The sequence below is a fragment of the Labrus bergylta genome, chromosome 1, assembly GCF_963930695.1.
Source record: "Labrus bergylta chromosome 1, fLabBer1.1, whole genome shotgun sequence".
NCBI lineage: Eukaryota > Metazoa > Chordata > Actinopteri > Labriformes > Labridae > Labrus > Labrus bergylta.
This window is the reverse complement of record NC_089195.1, coordinates 7,189,499-7,199,117: the sequence shown is the minus strand read 5'-3', so window position 1 is coordinate 7,199,117 and position 9,619 is coordinate 7,189,499. Positions and strand designations below refer to the sequence as shown.

Genomic DNA, 9,619 nt, shown 5'->3' with positions numbered 1-9,619 from the left:
CTTCAACTAGAGCACAAATCGAGGAAGATCACCACCCACTTTGTATTTATTGTTTGACGACTTCCTCAGCAAAACCTAAATCTTTCCTTTAAAACATGTTTTTTTTTTGTCAACAGGAGAGGTTGGAGGTTTATTGAGTCTACATTTAAACACAGACCTGATCGATGTCTCCTCTGCTAGATTTCAGATCAGACACAGTTCAGCAGGAGGCTGAGCTGCAGGTCACATTCACAGTGTGCAGCAGAATAAACTGCAGGAGCACTCAGATGTGAAAAAAAGTTAAAAGCTGTCATTATAGCTATAATTAAAGCAAAAAGTGGCAGGTAGCCATGGCAATAAGAGCCTTCAGTTTGTTTTTATAGCACTTGCTATGCTTTCATTCAACAATGACTCCAATTTGCTTCAATCTCCTTTTTAAACGAGAGATTTTCAAAAATAAACCCTAGATAAAGAAAGGATGCTCTGTTTTACTGTGTTCTTAATGTTTGACTGGGACAATGTTCAGGAGAATCCTCAAGGACAGATGTCATAATATAGCCTTTATGTTGAAAATACCACTTTGTTCAGTCACAGTTTCAGAATTCTAGCCCTTTATGAACCGAGATTCAAACCTTTTCAAATGATAAACGTTTACAGGCTCGTTCACTTTGGCAGACATTTTGACTTGTCAGATATATTTGCTATATTTAGCCCAGTTAGCGCACAGGATTCTTAACTTGTATCTTCTATATTACTGGGAACGATTTGGTGTTTTCCTATCAATGTTTCATTTTGACAGAGATCTGAATATAAGTTTTACCAAGCAATCATTTTTTTTGGATATGACCAACCTGAGAGCAGTCACCTGAAGCATGAGATCTTCAAGATTCTCTTGTTCAGTGTTAGTGAACTTTGCACCCTGATGAATAGTGATGATGACCCCCATTAACATTAAGATGATCTCATGCTTCAGGTGACTGCTGTCATTGGATCTTTCCCAAAACTTCACCTGATGGCAATAAGTCCCCAAAAAGCCTGTAACAAAGATAATTAATCAAATCAAACATCACGGGCTACGTGAGAATATTGTGTGACAATAGAATATATTGTTTTGGGGGGGGAGAACTGTTGTTTTTATGTTTCAAAAATGCATTCAATATCAACATGTCAACACTAGGCTGGGTAAATCGAAAAAAATTCTCAACTAGACAAACTGACGCAGAGTACTACAACTTCTATCTAGTGAACATGCAAACTATTTGAACTCTGCAACTTTCTTTCTGTTTTCATGGCTGCATGTGTCATTGTGACAGAGCGAGGCTGGCCATAAGTAAGTAAAGTTTATTTATAAAGCACTTTTCCCAGACAAAGGTCACAAAGTGCTTTACATCAACAAAAAACAACATACCTAATAAAAACATGAACAAAAGAAAACTTAACGGACGGCATTATAAAAGCCTGATATAACCAGGAACAATAATTTGCACAGTAAAACTGATCAGTGGGTAGACTGGGTGGACCTTGTTGTAGGCCTGTCTAAACATCAACGTTTTCAACTGTTTTTTTAAAGACTCAACAGAGTCAGAAAGACGAAGTGAGATGGGCAGGGAATTCCAGAGGACCGGTGCCATGGACTCAAACGCACGATAACTTCACAGTCTTCTGTTGACTTTTCTGTGGTCGCTGTTCAGTAACAAATATTGTGTGTCTCTATGATGTTACTCTGTGGACACATCACAAGGGGCTGCACACTGAGCTGCTGCTCGCTCTTTAGTTGTTTAGACAATCTCTTTAGGTTTGGATTCCCTCAGAGTTAATGCTTCGTGAGGCTTTTTACCTTGCTCCAAAACAAATGTACAGTATAGTTATTAAGACCAGTTGACCAGTTCAAATTGGTCTCTTCTTCCCTTTTGCAAGGCTTTGTTGGTTTTGAGCAAAGCTGTGATGTTCTGAACATTTGAATCTTTGAAGATGTTCCAATCACGCGATATTAATTCAAACCTTTTGGTTATATTAATTATTAATTCAAACCTTTTGGACCTTAATTGAAAAAAACAAAGAAAATGAACGAAGTCTGTGCAACAGTGAAAACACCTTCAAACCTTTTAGCTACGTTGAATCAGATGTTCAAGGACTTCTCACACTATGAGCTGGATTCCTTTCAGTCGTTCATTTGTGAAGTCACTCTCAAAGGGCGACCGTGCTGCTTTGAATTTTTTCGCAAAGAGACCAAATCAAAAGGAAAACGTATTGGATATTTTTTATTTAAAAAAAAAATGTCCTTTTCCTTTCCTCTATTTTTTATTTTTTTATTTGTTAATTATAATTGACATTTTTGCTTTCTCACTGTGAAAACTCTTAGACCTCAATGCCTCCTGAAGGTCAATCACAATAATTCTTTAAAGTGAAGATACCATTGCTGGTCATTACTCAAAACTTGAATTCCTTAAATAAAAGAAAAAAAAAGTTAATTTGTTTTCTTCTTCTTTGTCTGAGCTGCAGTTTCATCAAGAAGCCACATGGCGGCGACACGCCCCACCGAGCACTTCTTGCTGTGTGTCAAGGGCATCCCTTTGATCTCAATTAGAGGATCTTGCACCCAAAGGGGGGTTGGGGGTGATGCCAGCACTCTTAGAGGGCACACACACACACACACACACACACACACACACACAGAGGAGGGGGAGAGAGAGTGGGAGGGGGCCATGTTTGTATCTAGCTCCTGCTCCTGGGGCGAACGAGTGGCGAGTCAGCAAAAGCTGCCCTCAGCGCTGCAGTGTCACAGAGAGGAGGGTGACGATGACATGAGGAGGACATCCAGTGAGCACACACACACACACACACACACACACTTCCTCTTCTTGCTCCCTCTGCACCTCATCATCCCTCTACACCTGACAGATCCTCGTCCATCTCCTCCTTCCCTCCATCTCTCTCTCTCTCTCTATATTCTTCTCTCTCCCTTTCTTCTCGTCTCTCTCTCCCCTCTTTCTTTCATTCTCTTTGTACTCTCTCTCCCTCCTTCCTCTCGTGTCATCATCTTTCTATACAGTATCCCTGCCTCTCTCCGTCTTCCTTCCTCTCTCTCTTTCTCCTCCTCCTTCCTCCTTTTTTCTCTCTCTCGTTCCTTCCTCTCTCCCCCTCTCTCAGTCTTTCTCTCTCTTTTTCACCCCTCCCCCGTCTTCTTTGTCTCTCCTCTCTCTGTCTTCCACTCTTTCTTTCTCCTCATTGTCTTTCCCCTCTCTCTTTCTCCCCTCGCCTTTGCCTCCCCTCTCTCTCCCTTTCTCTCTCACACTTTTAGTCGCTCCCTCCTTCCTCTTCCCCCCCTCTCTCTCTCACTTCCTCTTTCTCAACTCCCCTCTCTCCATGGGTTTTCTTTCTCTCTTCCTCTTTAATTTCTAATTATCTATCTCTCTTTCTCTATCACTCTTCTCTTTCCTCTCCATATTTTATTTTGTATACCTTCATCTCTTTCTCCTCTCTTTGTCTCTCTCTCCTCTTTTTCTCTCTCTTTTCTTTACTTGTCTCGTTCCTTTCTCTCCCCCTCATTCCTCACTCTTCCTCTCTCCCTCCAGGCGATGTGGTGACCTCTCTGTTTAGTGTACCATGTAATGCCCGGTCCCTCTCTCCCTCTCTTGTTTTCTCTCCCACTCTGCTCCCCAGTTTAAAAACCCAGCTTTCCCAGATTCCTCCCCCTCCCTCCCTCCCTCCCTGCCTACCTCTTTTTGACTCCTTTTCCTTTTCCTCCTCCTTCACCTCTCATCTCTCCTCTCCTTTGATTAGCTGCTGCCTGCCTCACACCACTCTCCTTCCACCCTTCTCTCTCTCACATCCTGAGACTACATCCAAATCAGTCAGATAAATATGAAAATGTCTCCTTTAACACCTCCAACATCATGTTTCCAGTAAACTTTTTGGTCCCTCCAAGCCACTCCACAAATGTAAAAAATAAAGAAGATCACGTTACATTAAGCACACTTAATGTGACAGTTGAACATTAAACAAGAAGAAGCTCTTTTTCCGGCTTTACAGTATAATCTTCTCCATGGTTGAATATTTTTCAGACAACTAACACTCTAAAATACATCACTTGGAAGTTGTGAGTTTGCTGTTAAAATAGTACCTGTGATCACAGGAAGATGAGGAGAATCTTTTTCTTACATGCATATTTTCACATGCAGTCACATCATCTACGCTGAGGGGAGGAATCCCAAAAGCTGTTATCATGTTGTACTGCTGTGTTTCAGGTTTGCAAGTCGGTGGTTTAAATGTAGAAAATCATACAGGTCTTAATCATTTCACCCCTTTGATCGACTTGATTGACCTGATTGTTGATCAATAGATTGTGGACCATCCAGAGGGAAATAAGGAGAGATTGCATGATTAGGATTTCCAATTTTTCCAAGGTATGACCTTCCTATTATGATTTTGGCCTATTCCCATTTTTTTTGTTTCTTTAAATAACTATAATGGGCAGTAAAAACAAGCATAATTTTCTTCAATGAAAATTCAGTTTTTTCTGCGTTATAAAGTACTGACTGTTAATTTACTGTCTTTTTTTCCTTCTAAAATCTTCAAGTCTGAACCATCATCTCTCAGTCTGACTCAAACAAATCTCAAAATATATAGAGCTGCAAGGAACTGTACATATCTTTCCAAAGAAATACAAGTGAAATACAAAATAATTGTTGTATTTCAATTGCATCAAGGTTTTACTTTCCCTTGAAAAAAACAACACACCAACTTCTTTTAATCACTTTTAAATATTTAAATAACTTGTAACTTGTAATCTTCAAACAAAGAAAAGCACACTGTAGTAGAGAGGTAGTGTAACTGTTACGCTCTGTTCATATTCTATGCCTACACACAATGGTGCGTGTCAACTTTGACCCGGGTCAGAAGTTCCCTATAACAACTGTCTATACCACATTTTGAACTGCACATCTATTTTACATTAATAAAAGATGATGAGTCCTATATTGAATGTCTCAGAGAGCAGAGAGAGTGTAGTTTTTAGGTTTTACACCACCAAATATTATCTGTGTGCAGGTCAAACAACTGAGGATCAGACTGAAGAGTGGAGATGGATGGAACTGATGAAAAAGGTAAAATGGCAACAAAAACAATATATTTTAGGAAACATATTTGATGGACTTCGTGAAGAATTTCTGGGCCCAATAACTGTAGAGATCATCATGAATGAGATTTCAGTCTTGATATAGTCTTGGAGCCGACGGGCTGTTTAATCATAGAGCTGCAGGGAGTGACCAAGTAAGCGACAACCTGATTAACAGCTAGTTAAACTGGGTGTTGTAGATCTAAAATTAAGCCTAACTGAGCAGCTGCTTGACCTACTTCTCCAACAGAAAGGAGACATACCTCAGCAGCGAAATATAAATCAGCACTGATTGTTCAAACGACCTGTATTTTAATGTATCTGACACTAATGAATAATAACTCTCCTCCTTTAAGAGCTAAGGAAGAAGTAGTGAAACATTATAACACGGCAGAGTTGGTCTGTGAGGGGGCTCAGAGAAGTTGTAGGTTACTTTTAATGGAAGATATCCATGAGTCCATGAAATGTACACAGATTCTTCTCAAACTGCACCTCCAGCATGTCAGGAACCGACTTCCCTCGGTACACTCCCTCTGCTAGATTCATCACCACAGAGATAAACACTTCTGCAAGGAGAAACACTGAAAGCGCTCCAAAACTTTGCAGACACATAGTGTTTGTAGTGACTGAAAGGTGAATAGAGGATTGTGTGCAGTCCAAATGAATGCTGTATTAGCAGCTGAATGGCTTGTGTTTGGTCTGTTACTGACAGCCAGGTAGGTTTGATAATCTGTTGATCTGTCTCCCTGGTTTAGACTGATACATCTCAACAACTGTTGGATTTATTACCAGAGATTCATGGTGCCCCAAAGAACAAACCTTATGACTGTAGTGATCTCCAGATTTATCACCCAAGACTACTTTAACATGTCCAAAGTTTGGTTTGTCCAGTACCAATACCTGAGGAACTATTTCAATCAGACCTGACGTTTGACCCGCCCCTTTCTTTGATATTTTGATGTTCAAAGAGTGCACAGTTGAACTAGAAGAACGAAAAGGTGGGAGGTTCATGCAAATGACAAAGAACTACACAAGCTGTTAGTTGTTTGTGGAGAAGTGTGTTAGAGAGTAAAGACACCTGTCTTTATTTTGTAGTTTCATACTCAAAGACATTTACTTTTTCATCAATATTAATTAAATTACCGGTAAACTTTTTCTTGAGTGATTTCTAGGACTAAACTAAATACAAGAAATATGCAGCCATTACTTGATTATGCTAAAAATATAGTAAACTAATTTAATCAAACACTGCAACAAAAAAACAAGTTAGATCAATACTTTGCGAGGCCAAGTGTTTGCCTGTCCATGACCTAAGGCTCTGGACTCAATGTTGAGCTTGTAAGATTAAATTGAAGTCCTGTTCCTGCTAATTATCAACATATTAGCATTTTACAGTGTTTAGCCCCATAAGGCCTCACAGAGCTGCTTTTAGTCTTGTTGAATCTGTTATTGGACAAACATGCCTCATTTATGAGAGTATTCAGATCTGATGGAAAAAGTTTGAGTTGCTCCATTTCTAGCAGTAAATGTGTTCAAATCCTGGTGTTAACAGTTGAAATACATGTAAAGTTCCTGCAATGGTTTATGGAAAATGTGAAAATGAGACAAAGGAGGAAAGGCTTGTTTTTAGAGCTGCAGTAATGTTAAACAAATGTTACAACAAGGATCCACTGCAGAAGATAGAGAGAGGCCTGTGTCTATACCTCCAGTTGTCTCAACTCATTAGAATTCAAACACGCTGGACTTTTCAATTTGAAGGAACAGCTCTCACCTCCTCTTGACCACACACCTTCTTTTGTGCTGACACCAACTTTCTCTCTAACTTTCACTGCAGCATGCTGCTGAACGCTGGAGCTCAACCACCTTTGAGCTGCAGAACAAAAAGTCAGATTGAACATGACTCACAGAGCTGCAGCAGGAATCCGCTGAACTCTGCAGATGGATGAAATGATTCTGAGCATCAAAGTGTTGATTCCTCCCTTGATGGGACTCAAAATGTTGAATATGTAGATCATGTCTTCACATCCCTTGGTACCCTCACCTCCCTCCCCCTCTTCCCTCCCCCACCTCGGGTCTGTTGGATGAGCTCGAGTGTTAGTCCTCTTCTCCAACATTTACACATGCGGCTCCATTCCTCTCGCCCTCCTTCAATCTGCTCTTTTTTTTTTTCTTCTTTTGTGCCTGAAGCAGCTGCAGGGAGAAGGCGGTGGCGTGCTGAAACGTTAAAATAAAACCATAAAATTAATGTGTCCTGGTCTTAAAATCAAGATGTGCTTTGATGACTTCCCTGAGGGGAAACTGAAATATAGACTCAAATTGATGCAAGTAAAAGGAATGTGGGGATTACTCTGACTGTCCTGACATTTTAAGGATTACCTTTTTTATATCATCATATTTTTCAAAACCAATTTAGTCAAAACCCATGTACAGTTATTCTTCAATTTGACATAAATATCCCTGGGATTATTTGATTCTTATTTGCTATTAATGTGCTGAATGAATGTGTCCAAAGTCTGTGTTATACCTTCAAGCTTTCATGTACAAAGCAATGCTCGCACATATGTTGTGGGATAATTGTATAAAAACTCCTTACTATGCCTTATATCATAGGATGACGCTATCACACAACACTATCCTGAAACACAATCTGAGAAACACGATAAAAACTCTATGTTGTTCAAAAAAAGTGAACAGTTACAGTTAAAACATTTGACTTGATAAAACCCTATTTTAGCCTTTGTGGGTGTTCTTTAGGACACACAATATGATTATTTCCCTCCCAATTGAAAATTATATTCAATAAAATATTTTTTATTAGTATATATAAGTTTCTATCAATCCATTTATTTTGTTGACCTTTTTGTTTAAGCTCCTGTGTGGAGCTCTTATTCAGTGTCTATTTTGGCACCCTCTGGGGATTCTTCCTGTACACGTGTTAGTCGTGTTATTTAACAGAAAACTCATCTTGTTTTCGTTTAACAGTCAATTGTATCACTCATCAATAATCTTTGCCATGATAAACGTAAACAAAGGCTTTTTCTGCAGCACGCTGTTAATAACTCGTCTGACAGATTAAAAATGCATTCATAGAAATGATCAATCTCTCTGCTTACAGTCTACTTCATAACAGCAAAAGAAAACCACACAAAGGAGCTTCAAACTTCTCTTTACATTTACTTAACAGCAATCAATAAATCAAAAGCTCTGACAGAAAATGGATCTGTGGGTGAAAGGTCTTCCAATAATTTCATCCAAAAGATCATTTAATTTAAATGTTTGGATGGTGAATCTTTTTGTCTGTTCACAACTTTATCTGCATGCATTTCACTTGCACCCATTGTGCATGAACGCAAGCCCCGTTTCCACCAAGCGGTCCCATTCAGTTTGGTTCGGTTCGTTTCCACCGTCAGAAGTTGGGAATGGCACCAAGATAAGCGATCTGTACCATCCTACTTTTTTGGTAACCTTTTGTTGGGGTGCCAAGGGTACCGATCCAACCCTAAAGAGTCCCTTGTTATCTGTGTCCCTGTTCTTATAGAACATTTAGTTTCATTAATAGCGGGCTACACTGTGTTACGGCTGCTATGATGTCACACTATTACACAGCTGACGTGGCTATATCCATCTGGTTTACACACTGCTTACCAAATAAGGGTACAGTTGGCTGTGGAAGTGCAAGCAAGATCAGGGTTTTCTGCACCAAACAGTACCAAACTGTACTGAACCAAACCTGACTGCTTGGTGGAAACGGGCAAATATTAACTTCAGAGAGAGAACGGTAGGTTTGATAGTTCGCGATGACAAAGATGCTTTGCATTGCTCTCCATATCCCTCTGCCTTGGATTTATCCTGCATACCTTCAAAAGAGCGTATACACATGCTGTTTTTATTTTTCTTCTTAATTTGTCTTTTACCCCACAGTTAAAAGGATTTACAATTTATTGACAAAATACTTTTTTGGGGAGGTTATGACAATTGTAGGCTTCATTCAAATTGTTTTATCACGTAAAAAGAGCGGGGACTTTGCAAATTGGTAAACATCAGCTTTAAGCACTGTATATATGGACCATTTTGGTGAACTAGTATGGGGCTGTGTATATAAAAACAATGGACTTGTGCAATGTTAATTACATATAGGACTGTATCTTTTGTGTGTGTATGATGGGGGGGGGGGGGGGGGGGGGGGGGGGTCATTGATAAATAAACCATCATCAGATAATGAAACTACCAGACTTATTCTTCCCTTTAAGGGAAGAGGCCCTGAAATGTGTCTGAAATATGATTCTTCTTTTTTTTTTAAGAAGTCAGGATGTGTCTGATGTCTCCCATTAACACACCCCCTCCTGTAATCCTCCTAGTGTAAGAGTATAAGTGCTGCTGAAATTTTTATTTAGAAGATTAAAACACATATTATAAACCTCCCCCAACCTACTCATGCATGCATGTTTAGACTCAAAAGCTCGCACCAGCAAACTCCCAAATGTGTGGTTGTGAGGGGAGGGAACCCAGAGCAATTAAAGACAT

The 9,619-nt window shown here is 39.6% G+C and overlaps 1 long non-coding RNA gene across 1 annotated transcript; it reads left to right on the top strand.

The window, feature by feature from the left end:
- The first annotated feature begins 3,700 nt into the window (after positions 1-3,700).
- LOC136178564 (uncharacterized) lies at positions 3,701-9,241 on the top strand. The gene is made up of 3 exons (XR_010665944.1): positions 3,701-4,385; positions 5,029-5,084; positions 6,930-9,241. It is a non-coding gene; the product is annotated as an uncharacterized lncRNA (long non-coding RNA).
- Positions 9,242-9,619: the final 378 nt, after the last annotated feature.